This window comes from Phocoena phocoena, chromosome 4 (assembly GCF_963924675.1).
Source record: "Phocoena phocoena chromosome 4, mPhoPho1.1, whole genome shotgun sequence".
Lineage (NCBI taxonomy): Eukaryota > Metazoa > Chordata > Mammalia > Artiodactyla > Phocoenidae > Phocoena > Phocoena phocoena.
The window spans coordinates 56,396,387-56,423,093 of record NC_089222.1 but is presented as its reverse complement, the minus strand read 5'-3'; the positions used below and the strand labels follow the sequence as shown (position 1 = coordinate 56,423,093).

Here is a 26,707-nt window from a genome sequence, read left to right as displayed (position 1 = left end):
ATTCCCTGGAGGTCCAGTGGTTAGGACTCCGCGTTTCCACTGCAGGGGGCATGGCTTCTATCCTTGGTTGGGGAACTAAGATCTGCAAGCCACATGGTGTGGCAGGGGGGAAAAAACACTCTCAGTTTTTCAGATTTTATTGTATGTGCAAATGGGCAGGCCTGTTGATACACCATTTTCCACAGATTTATTCACCCTTCAGATCCTAGAATCAGATATTTAACCCCTTCAATATTTATTAAATCACCTTCGTGGCCTTTTCCCATAAGGAGCTGTAGTCTAATAGGAAGCGCTGAATGAGTGAATGAATGAATGAGGAAAAGAAGGGAAGAGAAAATACGTTTAGAGAAAACTGAGATTAGAGACCTCTGTGAGGGTGATGAGAGAAGAACTCACCACAAAAAAGTAAGAGGAGAGAACCAGGGAGAGGAGGTAAAAGAAAGACTAGCAACTGGAATGATCTGATTTAATATTTCCCTAAGGCACATGTGTGTAAGTTTGTGTATGTTGTGTGTGTACACACAACAATAGTAGTGAAAACAAATATCCATTGAGGCACAGTGCGCAGTTCATTTGAGATTTTAAAAATTAAATATAATTAATATTGAATGTTGCGGTTAATTTGTACCCTCATTTGGCTGTGATGTCAGAGAGTCGTGTATAACATGTGGTACATAATGGTATTCAAAAGAGTTGGGGGTTCCGTAGGGCAACAGTGGCACTCCCATTCATTCATTCCATTTCTGGGAATTGCCATGCATTTGAGCTTATTAATGTATGTTTGCTTGTGTTTGATGATACAGATTTGTGGATTATATTATCCAGTTTTAACCAAACCCCACAAAACAGACTAATAATATAAACATTCCTGCAAAGAAACTGAATATAAGAAACATGAATAAGAATAGGAAACAAGAAAATGGTAGAGGTGTTACTTAAACTATTAGAATAAGCTTTTCATCTGCCATGATATAATTATTTTAGAAGATGGCTGAAAAAATTGGAGATTCTCAAGAAAGATACTTGACAGACAGGCACACGTTCACTATCAGTACTGATGAACCTTACTCTAAGACTAAATTGTGGCTTGAGATAGTAGTTAATAATGATATAAAATCATCATGATTAAGAAGACATTTAAAAGTTTAGGACCTAGAATGTTATAAACAAGATTGTATCACCATAAATATGTAAATAATTTATCTTTATTTTTTACTTCGGTTTTGTGTGTTTTAAAATATATGAAATTCAGTAGCATATGTTAATTATTTATAAGTAATTAGAAAGAATGTATGCCAAACTACATAGCTTAGAGCTCAAAAATTCATGAAGAGTTTATAGTAAAATAATGGATGTTCATAATAAATGACCCTGAGTTAGACAGAGCCTAGCAGTAATCTAGTTTTTATTTGAACTCAGTCATGATGTCTATAGGACATTTCCTCAATAGGTGCTAGAAAATACCTACTAACTAGCTCACAAATGTTTTGTGCCTGAAAGCCTTGGTGCTCACTTACCTGTCTTGAACCCCAAAAGGCTGGTGGAATATTGTATCTTGATATAGCTGTCTATAATTCCAGTTATAAGTATGTGGTGTGTTTAATAAACATTATTTTAATTCCTAGGAATTAAAATAGGAATTATTTTAATTCCTTTTATTGAATTCCTACAGCTCAGCTGTCTGAAAGTTACATAGCAGCACTGAAGTTATTTAGTGTGGCCTTGGAGTTGGTAATGAGCACAAATGAGGGTTCCAGTCAATTAAAGATAAAATCAGAGAGGAGCAAATTTCAAGGGATTAAATTCTTTCTGTATTTATTCAGTGTATTTGCTTAGTTATCTTTTTAGTGTTACTGACTTAATTCACCTTTTTGGTGTACGAAGAAAAGCTCTTGCATTTCTTTGTTTGGCATCAGCTTGTACTCCTGCAGAAAAATGCACTCTACGCTTGCACACGGTGGGAGCTGCCCTGGTCAGTGTTCCGAGTCACCACTCTGACAGCGTTGTGAAAGACCACTTGTATGTTTGCAAAAAAGGTTCTTGGAAAATAATGTGCTGTGACTCAGCGATTGAGAAGACTGGGTAAACTCCGTAGAATATAAATTCTGAGGAGATAAGGTTTAATAAGTTTTGATTGAAATTGTTTCAAAACCAATTAGGTATTTCTCTTTATTGTATTAAACAATATATAGCATATAAGTTTACACCATTCTTTACAGCTCCTGATGATAGATTATGAACCTGCTATACTGGGCCCTATTGCAGTAGTATTTGCATGAGTTGAGTTGAATGGGGGTGAGTGCCTCCTTTATGCAAATTCGTCTCCTTTGAGTCTCATTCTGTTCATTGTGTCAACCTTTTAGGAATGTTGTAAAGTTTCAGTGCTTGCCACATACTACACGCTCAAAAGTTGCTGCTGTTTATGACAGCACTTGCTTAGGAGGAGAAAGATACTCACTGGTTGGGACCTTAAAGACATAAATAGTATTTCGTACATGTAAAATTTGGTATGGGAAATCTTTTAAACTGGGTTTGTTTTAAGACACACTGAATATTTTACTTTCCTTTTTCTTAGCATCAGCAACAGCAATTTGTGATTGGCAGTACCAGACATTCAGTTGTACATCCCCACATCAATGCACTGCCAATGGTAAGAATTCCTCCTACTCTTTTTGTCAGAGCTTGTTTTAATTTCTGTTTTTATTATTCTCTTATTTTTAAGAATCTGTTAAGAATTTTGAAAGGTTTTCACAGTTTGACAAAATACATGTGTTCTCAAACTGAAGAAATGTTTTTAAAAAAAAGTAATTTTTAAGGTACTTAAAATAATGTTTGATTATTTGGTGTTTTTTTTTAAAAAGGCAAAACCTCTAATTTGAAGATTTCTATTATCTTGGCTATGGTTATCAGAATGAAAAGTGTTACTATACAGTTAAGATCTTATATTTTAACATGTGGACTATATTTTGTGAATAAAATTTTCTCATTAAACTTAAGTTAGAGTGGCAGTAATGGCTCTTGTGTTTTTGTCCATCATCTTACTAAAATAATCATATTGGATTTCTCCTAATATTTATAGTTAATGGGCAGTTAAATGGCTAAAGTACTACCTGTCTTTAGTTAGTGGATAATTTTCAGGAGAACCATTCTTATTTATTTAACAAGGTCATTTAGAATCCTTTCTCTGTGGAATGAAAATGTCCACTTTGTTATATAGCAGCAAGACCACTGGACTCTGTGGGAGTTGGGAGTTGCTCTCTGCTGCATATGTCTTGGATGACTTTTGGCAAGTACTCTTGTAAACTTTGGTGATAGAATTGGACTAAATTTCTAATGTTTATTCTAGCTATAGGCTAAATGATCTATCTCATCACTGTTCATTAGAATTCAGAATGGTTTTTTACCTTACAAAAAGTAATTCCTTATATAAATGGTATGGCCCTGTATTTGGGGCATCAGTAAATAGCAGGAGAATGAGTTTTTATTTTTTGTGTGTTTTTTAAAGAATTAATTGCTTAACAACAGTGTTTTCTATAGTGCATTGTCAAAAATTTTAATTATTTTTACTTAAATTTTTATTTTAAATATTAAATCAGGGAGCTATAGAAACTAAGGTTTATAGAATTTGGTGGGAAATTATAATGCATCAGTCTGAAATAAAAAATAGTAAAAATTAACTAGAACCAGGATGAGTGAGTGAGATGTGAAAGTTATCTGTGAAAATATTCCTAGGAAATGATTCATTTTAAAGATGAACTTGTCAGTATGTCAATAAGATGTCCTCTGCCTAAACTATCTTCTGAATTCTTACTGCTGAAAAGAAAACGTCCTCTCCCCGTCTCCAGCCTCCTTTTCTTCTCCCTTCCTCCTTCCCCCCAGTAGTTAATGGGGAATGTTGGGGAAAATAAGGATTTTTGTTCTGGCTTTACCTAGCACGAAGGATGACACCGTTCTTCATTAATATATGAAAATACTTGCTGGGTTCTTTATGGTACCTGGGTGACTCATTAACCATCATTAAATCTGCTGTTTCTTCTGGAGCACTACACTTCCTCACGTAAGCAGCTCATCTTAGGCATTTTGAGTATCTGGCTTTTTTGAAGTTCACGTTTGAAACCTGTGCATTTTTCTTGGTTGTTGGAGTCTTAGCTATTTGTGGCACGTTTCCCCTGAGAAGTGAGTTGCACAGGCCTGTTGGGTGTCTGAGAGCCAAGTGCCATGCCACTGGCTCTCTCTTCTAAGTGCCTGTCCTCAGGTGACTTTGTAATGTGCCACTCACATAGCCCGCGTGTCGTTTTGTTTTGTTTGGGGAGCAGCTTGTAGACTGTATTTTAAATCAGATTATCTCAAACACATTTGCCATCACAAATGTTTATGTTAGTGTTAATTCTGTATACGTGTTAGCGTGAAAGATGAAGAAGGTCAAGATTACACAAATTTGCTTATAGTCTAGCTGTGGACATCAAAGCCATTTCTACACATTTGTAAGATGTGCCAGTAAGTTTATAGATACTCGGTTCAAAATGGTGGTTTTCCCATGAGCCTGAGCAATGTAGTAGTGTTCGGGGTTAAATCTGTGCTGTGTACTATCTCACGTGTTTTTCTCTGGAAATGCCATAAAGGAGTGCTTTGTGAAAAGTCACCTCTGCCACCCCCCACACCCACTTCAACTTTGTTTTTCATATAAGAACCATGAATATTCTTTTTTTTGCCTCTTCATTTGCCTAAGTGCAAGTTATTTTAACTCTCATAGCACCTTAAGTCACCATGATTTACAGCTACTTTTCAGTATAAATGTTTCATGCTACTTTCTGTGATTATCTTATTGCATTAATAGAACCCAGTGACCAGTAGGTGTATATTATTATTCAGTGTGAAAAATTTTAGATGTACACTAGAGAGAATGGCATGATGAACTCTCACCCAGCTGCAGCATCACCAGCTTTGTTTCCTGTAACCGCTTCGCTCCCGTGTTGTTATGCCTCTTTCTTCCCCACCCCCACCCCCATTTATTTTGGAGCCAATACATATGGCACATGATTACATTAAGAAATATTTCAGTAGGTATCGATGGAAGATGTGGGCTTTTTAAAAGTATATACTACAGTACCATTATCCCACTTTAAAAATTGACAGTAATTTTTTTATTTGAAAAGGCATTTAAATATACTTTAAAAAATTATAGTAAAAAACACATAATGTAAAATTTACCATGTTAACCATTTTAAGTGTACAGTTAGTACATTTAAGTGTAGTGTTAACTATATTCACATTGTTGTACAACAGATCTCTAAAAATTTTTTATCTTGCAAAACTCTACTCTTCGAACAAAATCTCCTATTTCTTCCTCTCCCCAGCCGCTGTCAACAATCATTTTACATTTTGTTTTCATGAGTTTGACGTCTTTAAGTATCTTATATAAGTGGAATTATACTGTATTTGTCTTTTGTGACTGGCTTATTTAACTTAATGTTCTCTAGGTTTCTCTGTGTTGTATCTTATGACAGGATTTTCTGCTTTTTAAAAGGTGGAATTTTTGTACATATATATCATTTTCTTTATTCATCTATCAGTGAACATTTGGGTTACTTCCAGCTTTGGCTATGGTGACGAATGCTGCAGTGAACATGAAAGTGCAAATATCTCTTTAAGATCCTGCTTTCAATTCTTTTGGATAAATATCTAGAAGTGAGATTGCTGGGTCATATGATAATTCTAGTTTTAATTTTTGAGGAAGCTCCATACGCTTTTCCAAAGTGGCTGCACCATTTTACATTCCCAACACGAATGCACAGGGTTCTGATTTCTCTACATTCTTGCCAGTACCTGTTATTTTCTGTGAGAGTTTTTGGCTGTTGTGAGGGTTGGTTTGTTTCATTTTGGGGTAGTGAGCACTCTAATAATGGGTGTGAGGTGATGACAGTAATTTCTTAATATCACCATATATCCTTTTAGTTTGAGCTTTTACAGATTGACAGCAAAGTCCATACATTACATTTGGGTGCTACGTACAGCTTATGCTTTACCTCTTTATTATATTTTCCTTTTTATTTGTCTTGCAGGGTTTCCTCGTTCTGTATTTTGTTAATTGCATCCCTGTAGTAAAATGACTCTCTTTCCCTTGAATTTTTTAATTTAAAAGATTAATCTAATTCAGGATTTTTTTTTTTTTTGCATTATTTTGGGGTGGGGGTAGGATGGCAGAATATTTTGTAGGTGGTACTAAGTAATTCCATGAAGAGGCATATAATATTTGCTTGTCTCTATTTGTGATATTAGGTGACCATTGACGATCATTGCCTAGATCATCTCTCATTATTTATTATCTGTAATATTTCTATAAAGAGAAACTTCCCTCATCAGATATTTGGTTACTCTGTGGCACAGTTTGCACTGGAAAGGCATACCAAATTCTTGATTCTTCCCTTTATTTACCAATTTTCTACATCTGTAACTCTATTTCTGTTTCGAAGATAAGTTTATTTTCCAATTTTCAAAGTGCTAAGTTGTTTCCTAGAATGCTGGGAAAAGTAGACCAAAGACTTTTTAAAAAGTGTCTCTGTGAGCTTGGGGATTTAAATATTTGATATGTTATTACATTGTAGTTTTTATTCTTATTCTTAGGATACTCAGATTGTCTTGGCCAAAGGAGCCTTTTTAAATTGACTTCTGAATGTTTTTGACACAACTCTAGTAGTCTCTGCTGGCGTCCTTGCTTTTTGACATAACAAGATGTTCCTGAGCTCATCTTGCACATGTTCTTCCTTAGTCCCCAAATCAGCTGTGTCTCCAGAAAGTCCAGTTCCTTTTAGTGAAAGCAGTATGTAGAGCCACAGTCTAGTGCTAAGGGTATTCGTTGTTTCTGGATGTCTGGTATGTCTGTGATATATCTTATAAAAATGTTGGATTTTAATTTTTCAAACTTAAATTCTTTGATTTCAATATTTCCATCCTTTCTCATGCTGAAAAATCTTTTTCTAATGGTATTTACATAAACTTGTTTCTTTTGTATATTTATATTATGTATAATGTTGTATATATTTAACATATAAATGTATAAAACAATATATTATTTAAAGGTATAAAATACAGAATATGTAAGATGTAAATATGTAAATATATAAAATAAATATGAAATTATTGTACATAATATAATTTGTATCCTTCTAAATATATTTTTATATATTTAAACCAGTACCACCAATATGATTACTGAAAACTGCTTTTTCTTTGGTCCATGACCCACTGGGGGTTTACATTCACAGTATTTTGAAGTACTCAAAGTAAATCCAATTGTATGATTTTTCTACCAACTTAGTACAGAATCAGGTCCATTTGTTTCATTGTATTTTTAATTTTTAGGATTTTAAAATATTGATTTAATCTTATAATTTTATAGAAAACATTGATATTACTCCAAAGTGAAGTATGTACTTAGTTTCTTCTTCCCCTTATAGGTAACCACGTTTAACTAGGTTGCTACTTTTAAAAATAAGCAAACCTATGTGTGTGTATATATACACTGAACATTTTGGAGATCACCTTATAGTAGTGTATAGAGTTAGTCCTCATTCTTTTTAATAGCTGTGGAGTAGTCCATTACATAGATGTAGCTTAGCTGTTTCACGAATGGCAGTTTTAGGTATGAGCATAAATGTTCATGTAATTTTGAGGCAGTTTGCCAAATTCTTTTCTGTAGGTTTTATGCCATCTTATATTTTTTCCAGTAATGTATGAGGGTGTCTGTTTTCCCACTTGTAAACAGTGTATAGTTAGAACATTTTGGATATATACATATTTAATCTGATAGTTGAGAAATGGTGTCTCAGTGTAGCTCTAATTTGCATCTTATGTGTTTTAGAACAATTTGTATGTTTTTTTTCTTTGAACTGTTCCAAAGATAGATTCTCATTTTCAAGAAATGTCTATCAACTTTGTTGACCAATCCCTTTAGGCCTCCTCTTTTCTCTTGTTCTAATTCTACAGTTATCCCACAGCTTCTAAAACTTAATTTGGTTTAACAACAAGATTTTCCTGCTAAGGATAGAACCTCGCTGACCAGTTGTTTTAGGTTTGATTTCCGTGGAATCAGACCCTCGATTATAACCATTTTATTTGAAGGCTGAACCCAGGAAGTTCCTGTGGGGAAATGAGAAAAGGAAGATAAGGAGGCCAGTACAAGATGCCTTTGAGTAAGTTAATATTTTAGGCAGTTGGGACTCACTTCTTGTGGGGACCTCTGGGAGCCAGCATGTAGAACATGCCTCTCAGCTGTTCCACTCATGCGTCAAGAAAGTTGGGGTACTTTGTCCACCAACTCCATTCCTTATTGGTTGAGTTATGCTTTGGGAAGGGCAGGGCATCAGCTCCTTAGAACTTCCCCTCTGACCTAACTGTGGCCAGAGATGACCCTCAGGTGTTTGCAGTAAGAAGCTGCCTAGTTCCTAAGGAAAACTGAGTGATCAGGGGTTATGGGCTGGACACTGCCAGCCTCTGTTGCATCGATGAATATTCTAGTCTACCGGCAACTGTATTTCTCAGTGTAAATTAGTAAATCATTCTTATTCATAAATTGCTCTAGTGTATTTTGTTAACATCTGTTCTCCTAGAACTTGATTATCCCAAGAGAACAGATAAAAGTAAATTATGGCTTGCCAGACTGAGGATAAGACCCCAGAGTTGTAACCCTACCAAGAGGTAACTCCCAGGAAGCAGTGTGGTTCGTATTGAGGAGCTAGTGATCTGTTCCCTTTTACTCTCCACTTCTCAAGCGTGTCATCTGTAAAATAATTTGTTTTGTTCACTGTAGAGAAGTTCATTATTTATCATCTGTCTTTCACTGTCCTGTACTTTTGAAGTGGTATTACTAAATGTGAAGCATGAATGGCACTGCCACATAGACAAGATTGTGTGAAGTATTTATCTTATTTTGGTTGAGAATTTATGCCTCTGGAGAACTAATTTTCAAGTCAGTAGTAAGAGGGTTACATTGAAAAGCTCTCTTAGTTTTGGGGATTTTTTTTTTCCTTTTTCCTTTTAATGGATGGAGCTGAAAATAGCTGCAGGCTGAATTTCTTTCAGAGGGGTCTATGCCTTTGCTTACGTCTGAGCAAGTATACCTTTGAAAATGTATGGTTTATTTTCTATTAAAAACAAAACAAGTGATAAGCTGAAAAGAGCAGAGCACATGCACATTGGAGTTGTAGTTAACTGAATGCCTTCATCTTTACCAGTGGATGTTTGTTGTGTGATGTGAGGCTGATACAGCTGTCTGAAATGGAACCTCAGTGACTGTGGTTTCATTTGGAAGGCGAAGAAGGTGTGGATTCTTTCATGGATTTAATCCTTAAATTAAATGCGATAGTAGAACTTGTTATGGTGAGTTGATGTTGCTATTTAAAAATGGATCTTCATGCTTCAGATAACTTGGTGTCTGTTCTACAAGTTCTTAATATAGGCACCATGCAACCAGAAATAAAATGTACCTCTCTTTTTGTCTCAGGGAACCCAAAATAAAGTGAGCAAGGACTTCCACCTACATAGAGGGATGAATATTTAATGGAACAATGTTAAAACAAGAGGTGTCCTGTCATTGATTATTTTCTGGCTTTATTTTTTTAAGTTTTTGCAACTTCTCACACTGACCTCACTCTGTTCAATTCAGTCTTAATAGAGTCTGACACATTTAGGATTGAGCTGCCTTGTCTAATATTAACAGTGTAGCCAAATTTGAAACTATGGGCCATATTTCATAGGTGTATTGAAGCCATTTGGGGTCGTCTTCTCCTTGCTTTCTTTCATCAATCCATCCATCTTCCCAGGGGATAGTATTGCTTTTTTAAAAAATTTGAGTTTTAAGTTTTTGCTCCAAAGAAAAACTAACATACTGAAGTTTGGTGTGTAAAAGACAGGAGTTTCCAAATTTAACTGTTTGTTTGCTTCTTCATGTTCTGTCCTTTTCTGTAAGCCAGTTAATTTCAGTCATATCTTTTGATTTTTCTCTTGGTTCTTTTTAACAGAGTTCCTTCATAATGCCTGTTTTTTTTCTCCTACGCTATGATTACTATTTCCTCCTGTAAGGAGGATCTTTTTTTAAAAAATGCTAACGTTCTTATATATATATATATATATATATATATATATATATATATATATAAAGGACCATCTTGATTTGACATTCATTTCCAGTCAGAGTTTAATGGAATCATTTTGAGTTCATTGTAATCTGATATTTAAAAAAAATGATTTAGAGCATAAGGGTTTATGAGTTTAGAACAGAGTACATAGAAACATATTAAATGGGTAGGAGACACCAAGAGACATTTTCATTAGTTTAAAGTTTTTTGATATATGAAAAAGTAAATTAAAATCAGACAAAAAATGGAAAGATGAGTGTTCTGAGAGAGTAGATATCATATTTAAATGTCTCTGTAACTCTGTGAGGCTGTTAATATTTCTGTTTTATAGATGAGGAGACCATCATTCTTGTTTATAATCACCTAGATAATAAATTGTAGAGTCTGAAGTCTGAATCAAGTCTGTTTCCACAGTTCTGTCATCTCTTCTGAGAATGCGTATGTATTTCTGTTCTCATATGGAAATGATAGGAACTGTGACGTGATGGAACTGGGGTGGGACTCTGGGTTCTTACAGAGATTGGTTATTGCCCTTTGTTTTACCTGAGGAACAATTAAGGAATGAAACTGTTGTAGAGTCCATTTTAAAAAAATTATATCCATGAAAAAAAAAACAGGGGTTTCAGCATTTGCAGATTTACTTAAGCTTTTTGTTATTTTCATTCAGAGGAGGGATTCAATATTTTGGCTGAAATTTCAGAAGCTAAATAAGTCACAGCAAAGCATCTGAATTGAATATTGTGTACTTTTAAAACATTTTGTGTATCCTTCACCAGTCTTTTTTTTTCTTTGTGGTACGTGGGCCTCTCACTGTTGTGGCCTCTCCCGTTGCAGAGCACAGGCTCCGGACGCACAGGCTCAGCGGCCATGGCTCAAGGGCCCAGCCGCTCCGCGGCACGTGGGATCCTCCCAGACCGGGGCACGAACCCATGTCCCCTGCATCGGCAGGTGGACTCTCAACCACTGCGCCACCAGGGAGACCCCTTTCACCAGTCTTTTAATTCATTTAATTGAGAAATGTATTTGTTTTATAAAGTCTTTTAATGTATTTCTTACATACTTGGCCCTCAGTTGTGGATAGGATAGAATAAACACTGGCTTTCATAAAAGTAAATATTCAGTACTTGTTAATTCATTTATTATGAAATATACATAAGCCATTTTTTTTTTCTTTTACTGCAGTTCTACCCATGGTAGAGATGGAACTTTATTTCAAAACCAGGCTTTCTCTGATTTGTCCTCCTGCCTGTACCATGGCAGATCTCATAACCATCAGTGGCATACAGTTTTTGTGTGTGTATATATAAGGCAGATAAGTCATCGAGACACCTTGGGCCTTGTTTGCCTTTGCCTCACTTTCCCCTCCCCTCCCACCCCACAGCTGCACCTGCACTGGGTAGTGTTGTGGCCACTCTAGGTGTAGCTGTTGAGCACTTGAAATAGCGACTGGTTGTAACTCAGATGTACTGTAAATATAAAATGCATGCTGGATTTTGAAGACAGTTTTTTAAAAAAGTGAAATCTCAATCTTATATGGATTTCAAGAAATTATAATATTTGGATATGTTGGATTAAATAAAAATACATTATTAGAATCAGTTGCCACCTGTTTCTTTTTAAGTTTTACATGTGGCTACTAGAAACTTAAAATTAAATCTGTGGTTTGCATTGTGGCTTGCATTGTATGTCTGTTGACAGTGTTGTTCTATACCTTGCTGGTCATAGCTACCAGACCTAAAGATTCTCCTTGTCTGCCAGAAACAAGTAATTAGAGCGATAAAGAACTTAAGATCTGGGGAAACTGGACTGACCCTCAGAGTTCCTAAAATAGATCATGGGACTACATTACAAAGCTAAGTAGGTTGTCATTATTTATAAAATGAGAACCCAAGGCTTAGAGAAGTGATGCCAGATCACGTACTTTGTTACAGTAGAGCACCAGGACTTGAACCAGACCCCCTAATTTGTAGTCCAGCTTTCTTTTAAATTCTGTGTTAATACAAACTGTATAGAATTTGAATATTCTTCAAAGGTGAATTGTGAGTGCTTTCACAGGACCTCAAGAAGAGACAGAATAATAAGGATTAAGGCATCTTGGCTTGAGATCTCTAGGGTTTTTTTTCCCACTCTAGGTAAGAGTTAAAGGTACAAACTGTGAGGAAATTTTTCCTTTATTAAAATAAGATTTTTATTCTCATCTGTTTGTGTTAATCTCTTACTCAGGAAGATCAGTATTTGCTCTCCTTTGTCTACACTTATTTTCTTGTCAAATCACTTTTCCCCTAGATTTTTCAGTTATACAGTTTCCGTTTGGTTCTTTTTATACTTTCTCCTTCTGAGAAGTTCTGTCTTTACCATCATTTCAAGTGCCTACCTTTAGCCCATGGAGGATGGATAAAATGGCTGCCTTAACATCTTTGTTTGATATTTCTCACATGTAGATCATCTCAAGATTGGCATCTGTTATTGTCTTTCTCTTTGAGAATCAGATTTTCTTGATTCTTTGTATGTTGAGTAATTTTTTATTGTATCCTCTCAGGAGATGATGATGATGATGATGATGATTTTTTTGTCTGTTTGAAAACAGACACGTTCACTAGAAGTTCTGTTTGTGTCATGGACAGTGGTTCCACTGCGAGTTCAGCGTTCAAAGCCTTTGCTCCGCTGCTTTGGGTGTACTCCTCCCGTGCATCCCTCGGTGTTAGTGTGGGATGCTGACGGTGGCTCATATCTTCAGTTCTCAAAGCCTTTGCCTTTTTGAGTGTGTTCTGCATCCACATCCTGGGATGAACTTGGGACCTGGGTTGATGCGTATACAGAATTACAGGATCCAGCTCCCAGAGGCCTCTTTTTCCTGGTTTAGTTTGTCTCTTTTGAATCAGGGGGACTGGCTCAATCAGGGTCTCGAGGGGAAAAAACATGGGGAAGGAGGTATGTCAATTACAGTCTTGAATAAGTGTGTTCTTAAGAATAGTAGGGGGTTATAATTCAAAAAAATGGGGTAGTGACTCCTATAGGACAAATCCTCCCACAAATAGTGACTGCAATCTCTGGACAACATAAGAAAAAAAAAAAAAAGTGAGAGGACACTGTAGAGCAAACAGAAACAAGAAGAAACTGGTCTGGAGTGGTATCTTAAAAGAAGGGAACGGCCTTGGGTGAGCTTCCCATTGCGATGGTGTTTTGCCAGAGGGCAGGCTCCTGTTGGCTGGTTTGCAGTCTTACTGGCTTGAGGAGCCACACAGTTCAGAACTACCACAGCGGCTGCAGAGCAGTGGAGCCCAACAGGAGGAAGAGGGGGAAGCCTAAGGAAGGAAAGAACCACAGAGGTCGAGTACCGAATTCTGTGTATAAACTGTCAAATACGGGGGCTGACCCCTAAACTGGAAACAGTCCAGGTATCTATCAACAAGAGAATAGATACACAAGCCGTGCTGTATTTGTATCACAGAATACTATTGATCAGTAGAAAGGAGCAAACTATTGGTACCTGAAGCAATTTTGACTAATCTCTGAAACATTATGCTGAGTGAATGTAGCCTTACATAAAACAGGACATAATGTATGGTTCCGTTTATAAGATGTACTGAAAACAGGCAAATATCTATTGTGTATTGGGGTGGAGGGTGCAAAGCTAGTCAGTATTGGGGGGAAAAGTCATTGGCAGGGTTTAGAAATGGATGAATGGGTGCTGGGGACAGGGATTATGTAGGAAAAGATATGTGGGAACTTTCTAGGGTGATGGTAGTATCCTATGTCCTGTTAGGGATTAGAGTTACTTGAGTTTATGCGTTTGTCAAAACTCATTGAACGGTACACCTTGTAAGTATCCATTGTATTTTGTTTGCATGAAATTTTTACTTTAAGAGAAAAACCATACTAAATACTTTATTATAGTTAATGATAGGCAATAATGAAGTTATATATGGGGGAAGTTTACTGATATCTGTAACTTTTTTTGGAATGCTTAAAAATTAAGATTAATAATTGTGGTAAAACAAGTAGAAGGAGGTGTTAATTTTAAAGCCTTGGTGATAGCTATGTGAATATTCTTTGTACAGTGCTTTGCAAATGTGTGAAATTTGCAAAATGAAACATTATATTGAATAAAAGATACTACTAGGCAGTATATCTCTAAACTAGTTTCCTGCTGTTAGTATATTGTTTTTAGTGGCTTTCATAAAAATTGATATTTCTCTGAATTTCAAAAATAGGTTAAAGAGTTTATCATTGACAATTTTCTGCCTATGCACTAAGCTCTGAACTGTTTAGGATGTAGAAAGATATAGAAGTAGAAATAAACAACTAAAGTGGGAAGACAAACATCCACACAATAATTTGATTACTTCAGAGTGATATAGCAAAATCTCACTAAGATCATTTATAATACATAAATTCTGAGGGAATGGATACATAATTAGAGTGTGATCAGAGTTAAATGTAATTAGTGGGAGATGGAATCCCTGGGGTTGCTTATTTTGAACAAGTTTTGAAAATGCTATTAGAGGAAATTATTAGATTCCCTTTCCATTCTTTTAATTGGCCAATTGTGGTTTATAAAGTATGGTTTAGGACACATTTTTTACTGTGTTGTATTCATCCTTCAGAAGAGGAATGCTACATGATTTTTATGCTAAAATTATTAGATTGAATGATGAGAATTTATTTTAAAAAATAATCTGTATTTTAGGAATATGGTAATTGTATGTTAATAAGCTGTTCTGTTAAAAAGCAAATGATCATTGTTCCAGAATTTTGTAACTTTATAAAGTTTTGAGAGATAAGTATAGTGTTATTTAAAAAAATTGACAATATCTAGTATTAAGGATAACCATTCTAAAATACTGTTTTGTTTTTGTTTTTGTTTTTTTGTGGTACGCGGGCCTCTCACTGTTGTGGTCTCTCCCGTTGCGGAGCACAGGCTCCGGACGCACAGGCTCAGCGGCCATGGCTCACGGGCCCAGCCGCTCCGCGGCATGTGGGATCTTCCCGGACCGGGGCACGAACCCATGTCCCCTGCATCGGCAGGCGGACTCTCAACCACTGCGCCACCAGGGAAGCCCAATACTATTTCATTTTTTATCCTAATTTACTCTTCAAAAAGCTATTCTGATAGACTGAATTTTTTAGATGTATATATCGTAATAAATTATAAGTGGATAAAGATGAGAGAAAACTGAAATATTAAACTCTAAATTGTAATTATGAAATGTGAGATTTTTTTAGCCATTAATTTGATTATCTCAATTTCTTTTTATTGGCAGTTTTTTTCTTCCCCAAGCCTGATATGAGAACTTTGAACAAAACTAGGCAGTTATTAAATACATTTTAGAAAATAAAAAGTTATATGTAATTAATTGATGTTTAAATGGCTTGATAATTTCTAGTGAGCAGAAATTAGTCAGGTTTGGACTTATTTTTGGTCTTTTGTGTTTTTATTTTTCCAATTATATTGCAATAATGAAAAGAACGACCATTTCTATTAAAACTTTCTCAAAGCAAATGTGCTGCAAAAAACCCCCAAACAAACAAAAAGCAAATGTGCTGCTGTTTTGTGTGCAGCATCTAGCCATTTATAACTGTTTCTAGAATTTTGTATTATTGATCTCTACATGAGGCGTTTTGGTCTTTGGGAAAATTGTACTGTATGCTGACTTATGTAAGTGGTAGGAAGAATAACAAATGTGCTTATGTTCTACAAATTGAAATTTAGTGAGGAACAATCCAGTGGGCTTCTTGCCACATACCAACTAGTTATTTAAACATCAAATTCTCCTTTAACTGCTCATCTTGGTACCAACGCCTTTTCAAAGGAGAATGATACTTTACCCAGTACAGTCAACCAGTCCTGAAGTTTTGAGGAGCTGGTTTACATCTGCTTGATTTTGGCGAAAAACAATACTGCTTATAGTAATCATTAGTAATTGTATTTTTATTAGTAAATAAGCATAATGTTTAAGTGTCTCTGAAAAAGTCATTGGGGAGGGGGAAGTGAGGTAGTTGGAGTAATTGCTGAAAACAGCTTAGGCTCGAGATAGCACCCTAAAGTACGCTTCACATATCATACTGATTTCTGCTGTGTGCAGCGAAGTGTAAGGCTGTTGTCATCAACTCATTAGGGCTGTAAATCAAAATGCCCAGATTAAAATCGAAAATATATTTCATGTGAGGGAAAATTTTGTCTCCCAGATTTTTTTGTCTCAGAGATACATGGATATCACAACTATTTTAAGACTAGCCAAGAACAAATTTCATTACCATCAAGACTGCTTTATTTTTGTCTTTGTTTCTACCAGCCAGAAGGAAATTTTATTAGTGATTCTGAATAACATACTAGGTATTATATTGCCAGGGTGAAATGTTCAAGTGAATAGTTAATGGAATTATGTGTATGCCAATTTATTTTATAATCACTATGTAATTTGCATAAAGTAAGCTGTAAAAACAAGTGTTTTTCATTGACTGTTTCATTTTTATCTTTAAATCCTTTAAAAGATATAGATCACATCCTTTAAAAGAGATTTTTGATAGTTTTTTTTTTTTGCGGTACGCGGGCCTCTCACTGTTGCGGCCTCTCCCGTTGCGGAGCCCAGGCTACAGGCGTGCAGGCTCAGCGGCCATGGCTCACGGGCCCAGCCGCTCCGCGGCATGTGGGATCTTCCCGGACCGGGGCACGAACCCGTGTCCCCTGCATCGGCAGGCGGACTCTCAACCACTGCGCCACCAGGGAAGCCCTTGATAGATTCTTGATAGTAGAGATATGTTTTTGTAGAGATACGTTTATTGGTTCTCATATACCTAGAGTTTTAGAAGTCTGCCAGGTGAAAATCATAGCATTCACATAAATAAAAAAATAAAGTATAACATCAGCTGATCTATGAACTTAAAACTGAATTTATTAGACCCTGGATGATTAGCTAGGACTAATCAGTTAATTACCTATATTTAGGAAATTGCAGTTAGGAAACCACAAGTTTTTGAGGCACCAGAGCCTTTCTATTATTTGTTACTTATAGAAGCTTGATTTCTTTCAGTATAGAAAACTTAAACAAAAGATACTCTTCTCTTTTTATATTTCTTTGTGTCACCAGTGGAAAAAAATGTCATTTATTTCAAATTACCTTGTTGTCAGAAGAAGCCAGGTTCTATTTTGAGAGCTAACCAGGAAAGAAATTATTATGCTTAGGGAAAATACTCTCATTAACAAAGAAGGATATCATAGCATAATTATTGTTTTATTGCAACTAAAAGTAATTGTTTAATTTACTCTAATCATTTTTTGTGTCATTTTACTCTTTGTTCAGTTACTTAATTGTGGAAAGTTATGAGGCATTTTATCACCTAAAGTAATTACTAGCCCAAAGGTGTTCTGTAGTGTTTCCAAGATTTACTTGGACAGTCTGGCTGCTGAATAGGTTTTTTGAGGTCATAATTTGGTCGCTCACTGCTAATCTAGTTTAGATGATAATGTTACTTACTAAGGCTGGTATATTGTAAAAACCTTTCTGGTAGTGAAAAGTTATGAAATAATTGCTTTTTGCAGTTCAGTATTTGTGAAAATTGTTTCCATCCCTGTTCCACCTGCTGTTTGCAATGTTAACTTTACTGTTAACAAAAATCCTGCATTTTATTGCTTCTTCCTAAATTCATCTGTAGAATCCCTCAGTGTTAAAGCTAGAGGAGCCCTTTCAGATTATCTAATTCAGCACCCTCATTTTACAGATGAGGAAACTGAGGGCTTGGACTAGAACAGAGGTCTCCTGACTCAGTCCAGGACTCTTTCTATTACATCATGCTGCCTGATGTTTGTTTATGGAACTCGGCAACATCACGTACAGGGTGAGCTTTTTTTTTTTTTTTTTTCTCCCCCAAATGAACACACAAAGTAATAGATACTCATCAGCTGCTCTTCATCATTCTTAACTTTCATTTTCCTTTTTTACCCATACCTATTTTAATCCATAATATATAGCCCAATTACTCATGACTTTATTTTGCTGCTACTTCTTCTTGGCATTTGACCATTATTTATTTTTAATTTTTTTTTTTTTTTTGCGGTACGCGGGGCTCTCACTGCTGTGGCCTCTCCCGTTGCGGAGCACAGGCGCCAGATGCGCAGGTTCAGCGGCCATGGCTCACGGGCCCAGCCGCTCCGCGGCATGTGGGATCTTCCTGGACCGGGGCACGAACCCGCGTCCCCTGCATCGGCAGGCGGACTGTCAACCACTGCGCCACCAGGGAAGCCCTTGACCATTATTTTTAAGAGCTAAACTCTTAGTAACAAGGTTTCTTATTAGTAACCACGGTAGCCTTACCAGGCACTATAGCAACAGTAGATTAAAATTCATAACAGGAACAATTTATGGAATCTTAGGTTTAGATTTAAGAAGTGAAATATAAGTAGGTAAGTACAAGAGTGTGTATATGAGACCTAAGAGCAGATGCGGTACCAAATATGAAAGCAAAGAAGAGGACAGAATCAGAAAGTCAAATGCAGATGTGGTACCAAATATGAAAGCAATTTTTTGGTGAAATAACAAAATGCCAAGAAATATTAGCCAACAGTGTGGCATGGTTGCAGTAAAATGCCTTGTCCTGTGAACTCATGGCTTTAAACACAATTGTGTTTTAGATTATTGAATTATTTTCTGTATTGATGCACATATTGTCCCATTTTTGGCTAGTGAGAGCCTCTTCAGGTTGGTTCCTATGTCCTTTAGATAAGACCTTAGTTTTAGGTAGCTGTCTTGCTTTTTGGTTTGACAAGGTATTACAGGTTTGTATGGTTTTCAAAGGTAACTCAAGGACTTCTAAGTTCTTGTAATTAAGTTCAAGATTTATAAGTTTCTTGAGGACCAAAGTATCATTTCCACTCTTCCATTTTCATAAAAGTTTTTTATAAACACTGTCCATCATTAATTTTGCTTTTTATGGAATTAGGAAAAGACAAAATCTTTCAGCTTAGACAAAATTAACATGCTTCTCTTGTATATATTTTTTAAAATCTCTTGTTTCATGTCACTGTAATAACCCTAACGTTAACCTCTAGAATTTTAGGGTAAACTAAAGCACTAATTAATGCTCAACTATGAATGCTGGATAAGTTTGTTGGATTGGTAGAATACTGCCATCATAGTCACACCTTAATCACTTACATATGTATTATATATATGTGTTACTGCAATTCTTTGACTGTTTAGCTATTTATCAGCCATTTTAAAGGGTCCCTACCCACCTGCCAGTTAACTAATTGTGTTTTGTGTTTCAGGTGAACTAAATCAGAGGTCCAGAAATACTACGTGACAGTAGTTTTTCTGAAAATATATCTGTGGGGAGAACGATTGTAGGATGTTTTACATGAATTGTGCTTTGATTATATTTCCTACGCATGAGAGCTATATTTTATGACTTATGAAGATGCATATATATATATATTTTATAGCTATTATGTGTTGAATGCTAGAATATAAAGTACAGGCTGCCTTTTTTTTCTTTTTCTTTTTTTTTTTTTTTTACGGTACGCGGGCCTCTCCCGTTGCGGAGCACAGGCTCCGGACGCGCAGGCTCAGTGGCCATGGCTCACGGGCCTAGCCGCTGCGTGGCATGTGGGATCTTCCTGGACTGGGGCTCGAACCTGTGTCCCCTGCATCAGCAGGCGGACTCCCAACCACTGCGCCACCAGGGAAGCCCCAGGCTGCCTTTTAAATGCTTTAATTTGGTAGTGACTAAAAAATCAAATATGCACAATAAAAGGTGATATAATAACAATGTTAACATGTAAATTATAAATTGGCTTTCCATGCACTCCTACCTACCTGTGAGGTTCGTAGATTAGATTTTATTTCTATTTTTCAGAATGAGAAACTGGGGCTCAGGGAGGTTAAATGACTTGATTTAATGTCTTAATGTCAAAAACAGTAGCATTTGAAAGAAAATAGCAACATTCTGATTTCTAACCTAACAGTTGTTTTTTAACTACTGACCAGTTTTGAAAAGGGTTTTTTGTTTTTTTCAAAGAAACAAAAAAACAAAAAACTGTGCTTTGGGGTACAGGTGGAAAGGAGGAAGCATCTTTTTCAAGGTTGGCGTTTGAATAGGCTTCATAAGGAGATGACATTTGAAGAATAGAAAAATTTCATCACTTGTAGTTGGAACAAAGAGCTTAAAAAGCAGAAATGTGGAATTGGGGGGATGTTAGAATGATACAAATATATTCACCTGAAGGTAGAGTACATTCAAGGAAGGTGCTGTACAGGCAGATGGATACTTTGAGACCATAAGGAGAAGGAGAACTTAAATGCTTCAATAAAAAATTTAGAGTAAATGTGGAAGCTAATAGATACCAATGAATACATATGACATAATCAGGGTTATGTTTTATGCATAGATTTTAGAAGACAGTTTGAAAAAACCTAGGAGACATTGAAGTTATTGTAGTAATACAGGTGGTAGGTACTGCAGAAAGGAAGGCATGGTTGAAAGTGGCGTTGTATAGGTAAGAGAAGATGGAATCCAAAGGATTGCAGGTAAAAGCTGAGATAGAAAATTGAATCCAGTATAATACTAAAATTTAAAGTGTTGGTGAATGATGGAATTAGTGATAGTTACAGGCAAGAGGAGAAACACGTTTGGGAGTATAGGGCATAAATTGCCGCTAATAATGCTGAGTGATGATATCTGAAAGGCCGTAGATATTTGCACATCAGTCAGCTGGAACTGGAATGTTTGGAATGGGAAAGATGAGGGGCCGTGTTAGAGAGTGGTATGCAATGGGAGAGTTGGTGGTTTTGTAATTCTTCAGAGTGGATGAGATCCTTAGTTGGGGTAGTAGAGGGAAGATCAGAGGACTAATAAAGAAGTCAGCTGTACACATGTAGGGCAGGAAGAAAAATCAGTAAAAGAGATAGAAGAGGACAGAATCAGAAAGTCAAATGCTGGAAGTTTAAAAGATTTTTTATTTCAGTCTTCTCAAATGCTGGAAATGGCAAGGAGTGTGAAGTAATGAAAGAGTATGAAGACCTGTTGAATTTCGAGTTGATTAGTAAAAAAGTTATTTAGAATCCATAAAATTTGAACAGTAACAAATGTTTTTCTTCTTTATATGTGTACATGTATTCTTTTACTTAAATGTGTGGATATGCTTATACTTCTTGTTGTGTACTTTTTTCTTTTGCTCCCTCCTCCATCAGTTTATTGTTTTTTGATGACTTTATAATCCATGAATATTGTGAATGTACCACGATCTTGTTTTGATACTCTCCTTTAATGGGCATTCACTGTATTTCCTCCCCCCGCCAACCTTTGCCACTAAAAAAAGTGTTCTTAAAATAAACATCCTTAAGAACTTGTGCTTTTATTTCTCTGTGTTGTAGAGTATTAGTTGAACTACGTGACATTGCAGCTGTGTGACCATTGTAACAAACAAACAAAAAAAGGGAAATTCTTATGTTCCAGTCTAGTGTTTTTACTTCTACTAAAAAGTTGCCAGATTGTTTTCCAAAGGGTTTTTTTTCACATTTCCTCTTGCACTGTGTGACCTGTCCCCACCTTCCTGCCAGAAATAAACATTCTAGATCTTTTAAATTTTTACCAATTTTAATGAGTATAATTTTACTCCATGTTACTTTGATATGTATTTTCTTGATATCTAGTGGATCTTTATGTACTCAGATATAGCTGTCATTTCTTGTATAGTATTTGAGTTTCCAGTCTTGGTTAAAAAGATTTTTTTCCTGCTCTCTAGATTGGACATGTAGCTTCGATGTTTCTTTAAGATGTGTTGATATATGTGAAGTATCTGTGTATATGTACACACATACACATATATACACAAACATACACATTTATGTGCTTTAAATATTTTGGAATTAAGTTTTGTCTAGAGTAAAACATGTGGGCCCACTTTTATTTCCTTTCAGATGGATAGTTACTTGTGACAGCTCAAGTCTGCACAGTAATGCAGCCTCTTCCTTTGTTCAGATCTTTGTATTTTTCAATTGACTATTATGTTTGGTCACATAAATCTGTGCCTTTCTTGTTAGTTTCTTTTGTAAATATTTAATAGTTTTTTGCTCTTGTAAGTGGAATATTTATTTTCTCATCTGTATAGGTGCTTACTGCTGGAGCAGAAAAAAGCTATTGTTTTTGTTAGCCACTGTATTAAATTCCTTTACAAAGGGCTAGTGATTTTACTGGTTAAATAGTATATGTAGGAGACCCAACAAATTAACAGATTCAATGTTAGAGACTATTTTTTCTCTTTTGTATCTTTTTCTACTACTTCCTCAGAGAGGCAGCACAAGATAATAGGATGAATAAAAATAAAGATTTTTGAATTGAGCAAAAAATCAAGGAAGTTCTAATAACTTTTACCAAAGAATTAAAGCCATCTGAGATTGAGGGGCTTTTAGTGAGATAGGGCCCCTAAGAGAAGTTAAAATTTTTGAAAATCCATGATGGCAAATCTGATAAGGAAGTTAAAAACCTAATAAAATGATTGTCAAATAGCTCAGAGGTTGCAGAATGGTTTTAGATACAACATGGTTTGGGATTTACATAAGTTACAGTGCTTTTGAGTTGGAATTGGTAAGACTACGTGAGTTAAATGTCACAGTTCTTGAAATGTCTGATCAGTAGGTTTGCATGAAAATGGAGGGAATGCAGATACAGTTAAGGAGGATGATATGGGATTGGAAGACACTGAGAAGCATGAGTAACGTGACGTTATCTTGAAAATCTGTTCAATTAGAAACTGAGTAGAGAGGGCAGACAGCAGAAGCAAGAAGAACTACAGTTCTTCGGCCTGTGGAAGGAAAACCACATTCACAGAAAGATAGAAAAAGTGAAAAGGCAGAGGACTTTGTACCAGTTGAAAGAACAAGGTAAAACCCCAGAAAAACAACTAAATGAAGTGTGGACATAGGCAACCTTCCAGGAAAGAATTCAGAATAATGATAGTGAAGATGATCCATGACCTCAGAAAAAGAATGGAGGAAAAGATCGAGAAGATGCAAGAAATGTTTTACAAAGACCTAGAAGAATTAAGGAACAAACACCTAGAAGAATTAAAGAGCAAACAAACAGAGATGAACAATACGATAATTGGAATGAAAACTACACTAGAAGGAATCAATAGCAGAACAACTGACGCAGAAGAATGGATAAGTGACCTGGAAGACACAGTGGTGGAATTCACTGTTGTGGAACAGAGTAAAGAAAAAAGAATGAAAAGAAATGAAGACAGCCTAAGAGACCTCTGGGACAACATTAAATGCAACAACATTCACATTATAGGGGTCCCAGAAGGAGAAGAGAGAGAGAAAGGACCCGAGAAAATATTTGAAGAGATTAGAGTTGAAAACTTCCCTAAAATGGGAAAGCAAATAGCCACCCAAGTCCAGAAAGCACAGAGAGTCCCAGGCAGGATAAACCCAAGAGAAATAATAATAATAATCAAATTGACAAAAATTAAAGACAAATTATTGAAAGCAACAAGGGAAAAATGACAGATAACAGACAAGGGGACTTCCATAAGGTTAACAGCTGATTTCTCAGCAGAAACTCTACAAGCCAGAAGGGATATATTTAAAGTGATGAAAGGGAAGAACCTAACACCAAGATTACTCTACCCAGCAAGTATCTCATTCGGATTCGACAGAGAAATCAAAAGCTTTACAGACAAGCAAAAGATAAGAGAATTCAGCACCACCAAACCAGCTCTACAACAAATGCTAAAGAAACTTCTCTAAGTGGGAAACACAAGAGAATAAAAGGATCTACAAAAATAAACCCAAAACAATTAGGAAAATGGTAATAGGAACATACATTTCTATCATTGCCTTAAATGTGAATGGATTAAATGCTCCACCCAAAAGACACAGGCTCATAGAATGGATACAAAATGGATATATGCTGTCTACAAGAGACCCACTTCAGACCTAGGGACACATACAGACTGAAAGGGGATGGAAAAAGATTATTCCATGCAAATGGAAATCAAAAGAAAGCTGGAGTAGCAATACTCGTATCAGGTAAGATAGACTTTAAAATAAAGAATGTTACAAGAGACAAGGAAGGACACTACATAATGATCAAGGGATCAATCTGAGAAGAAGATATAACAATTATATATGCACCTGACTTAGGAGCACCTCAATGCATAAGGCAACTGCTAACAGCTATAAAAGAGGAAATCAACAGTAACACAGTAATAGTGAGGGACTTAAACACCTCACTTACACCAATGGACAGATCATCCAGACAGAAAATTAATAAGGAAACACAAGCTTTAAATGACACAACAGACCAGATAGATACTTATAGGATATTCCATACGAAAACAGCAGATTACACTTTCTTGTCAAATGCACATGGAACATTATCCAGGATTGATCACATCTTGGGTCACAAATCAAGCCTTGGTAAATTTAGGAAAATTAAAAGCAAATCAAGCATCTTTTCTGACCAAAACGCCATGAGATTAGAAATCAATTACAGGGGAAAAAGACATCGCAAACACATGGAGGCTAAACAACATGTTACTAAATAACCAAGAGATCACTGAAGAAATCAGAAAATACCTAGAGACAAATGACAATGAAAACACGATGATCCAAAACCTATGGGATGCAGCAAAAACAGTTCTAAGAGGGAAATTTATAGCAATACAAGCCATCTCAAGAAACAAGAAAAATCTCAAATAACAATCTAACCCTACACCTAAAGGAACTAGAGAAAGAAGAACAAACAAAACCCAAAGTTAGTAGAAGGAAAGAAATCCTAAAAATCAGAACAGAAATAAATGGAATAGAAACAAAGAAAACAATAGCAAAGATCAATGAAAATAAAACCTGGTTCTTTGAGAAGATAAACAAAATTGATGAACCATTAGCCAGACTCATCAAGAAAAAGAGGGAGAGGACTCAAATCAATAAAATTAGAAATGAAAAAGGAGAAGTTACAAAGGACATAGCAGAAATACAAAGAATCCTGAGAGATTACTACAAGCAACTCTATGCCAATAAAATGGACAACGTGGAAGAAATGCACAAATTCTTAGAAAGGTATAACCTTCCAAGACTGAACCAGGAAGAAATAGAAAATATGAACAGACCAATCACAAGTATGAAATTGAAACTGTGATTAAAAATCTTCCAACAAACAGAAGTCCAGGACCAGATGGCTTCACAGGTGAATTCTGTCAAACATTTAGAGAAGAGCTAACATGCATCCTTCTCAAACTCTTCCAAAAAACTGCAGAGGAAGGAACACTCCCAAACTCATTCTATGAAGCCACCATCACCCTGATACCAAAATCAGACACACATACTACAAAAAGAAATTACAGACCACTATCGCTGATGAATATAGATGCAAAAATCCTCAACAGAATACTAGCAAACAGAATCCAACAACACATTTAAAAGGATCATACCAAAAAAAAAAAAAAAAAAAAAAAGGATCATACACCATGATTAAGTAGGGTTTATCCCAGGGATGCAAGGATTCTTCAATGTATGCAAATCAGTCAGTGTGATACACCATATTAACAAATAGAAGAATAAAAACCGTATGATCATCTCAATAGATGCAGGAAAAGCTTTTGACAAAATTCATCACCCAGTTTTTTTATGATAAAAACTCCAGAAGTGGGCATAGAGGGGACCTACCTCAATATAATAAAGGTCATATACAACAAACCCACAACAAATGTCATTCTCAGTGGTGAAAAACTGAAAGCATTTCCTCTAAGAACAGGAACAAGACAAGGATGTCCACTCTTGCCACTATTATTCAGTATAGTTTTGGAAGTCCTAGCTATGGCAATCAGAGAAGAAAAAGAAAAGGAATACAAATTGGAAAAGAAGAAGTAAAACTGTCACTGTTTGCAGATGACATGATATTATACATAGAGAATCCTAAAGATGTTATCAGAAAACTACTAGAGCTAATCAGTGAATTTGGTAATGTTGCAGGATACAAAATTAATGCACAGAAATCTCTTGCATTCCTGTACATTAACAACGAAAGATCAGAATGGGAATTTAAGGAAACAATCCCATTCACCACTGCAACAAAAAGAATAAAATACCTAGAAATAAACCTACCTAAGAAGGTAAAAGACCTGTACTCAGAAAACTATAAGACACTGATGAAAGAAATCAAAGATGACACAAACAGATGGAAAGGTATACCATGTTCTTGGATTGGAAGAATCAATTTTGTGAAAATGACTATACTACCCAAAGCAATCTACAGATTCAGTGCAATCCCTATCAAATTACCAGTGGCATTTTTTATAGAACTGGAACCAAAAAATCTTAAAATTTGTATGGAGCCACAAAAGACCCGGAATAGCCAAAGCGGTCTTGAGGGAAAAAAACAGAGCTGGAGGAATCAGACTCCCTGACTTCAGACTATACTATAAAGCTACAGTAATCAAGACAGTATGGTACTGGCAGAAAAACAGAAATATAGATCAATGGAACAGGATAGAAAGCCCTGAGATAAACCCACGCACCTATGGTCTACTAATCTATGACAAAGGAGGCAAGGATATACAATGGAGAAAA

General features: G+C 35.8%; 1 protein-coding gene across 1 annotated transcript in view; it reads left to right on the top strand.

The window, feature by feature from the left end:
• The first annotated feature begins 2,573 nt into the window (after positions 1-2,573).
• TBL1XR1 (TBL1X/Y related 1) overlaps positions 2,574-26,707 on the top strand; it is an 87,145-nt gene continuing 63,011 nt past the window's right edge. The window contains exon 1 of the mRNA XM_065876114.1: positions 2,574-2,650. The gene's annotated coding sequence lies outside the window, so the exon portion shown is untranslated. The remainder of the gene's footprint in view (positions 2,651-26,707) is intronic.